The sequence below is a fragment of the Leopardus geoffroyi genome, chromosome C2 (genome assembly GCF_018350155.1).
Source record: "Leopardus geoffroyi isolate Oge1 chromosome C2, O.geoffroyi_Oge1_pat1.0, whole genome shotgun sequence".
Lineage (NCBI taxonomy): Eukaryota > Metazoa > Chordata > Mammalia > Carnivora > Felidae > Leopardus > Leopardus geoffroyi.
This window is the reverse complement of record NC_059333.1, coordinates 65,669,546-65,670,246: the sequence shown is the minus strand read 5'-3', so window position 1 is coordinate 65,670,246 and position 701 is coordinate 65,669,546.

Sequence of the window (701 nt, the reverse complement as noted above, 5' to 3'; positions counted from 1 at the left end):
GTAGATGCCAAGCAGTATTTGATAAATATTAATTTGTAGTTGCAGCCCTCTGCCTTACCCATAGCACCTTACATCTGGATGCAGTAGGATTATCTTAAGTGATGCCATATATGGATGCATGGGAAGATGGATATTTATATACTTGTATGTGTCCTTGTTTGTAGTCAGTGTAGGGGTCAAGGGTAGGGAAGTATCCTCTTTGGAGCTGAACCAAAGGAGCCCATTAAATTTTTTTCTCTTGGGAATTTCAGGCTGAAAGACAGAGCCTGGCAGTCTCTGGAACTGCATACAGTAGCACTCTAGAACAGTCCAAAACTCTTGCTGATGTTCCTGGAGTTTCCCTGCTTTCTTTCCTTCTAACTGCTATGAAATTTGTTTAGATTCTTTGAGATGCCCTCATAGTCTTCCAAATAAGTTTTTTTGCTTAAAGTAGCTAGAAGTTTCTGTTCTTGGCAATGAGGAGAACCTGACCTGCCACAGTAGAATAAGGCGTGACACTGACAACATCACACAGAGGATGCTCTCCAGATAAAGAAAAGCATGACGTGTGTTATCCATGTATTCCACTTCATTCAAAAAAACTATTCTCTCTCTCTTTTTTTTTTTTTTCTAAGAAAAGTATGGCCTTTAGCCCTCTGAAGAGGAAAGGGTAAGTTTGGGTCCTACATAATGTTAACAACAAACAACACAACCTTTACAAA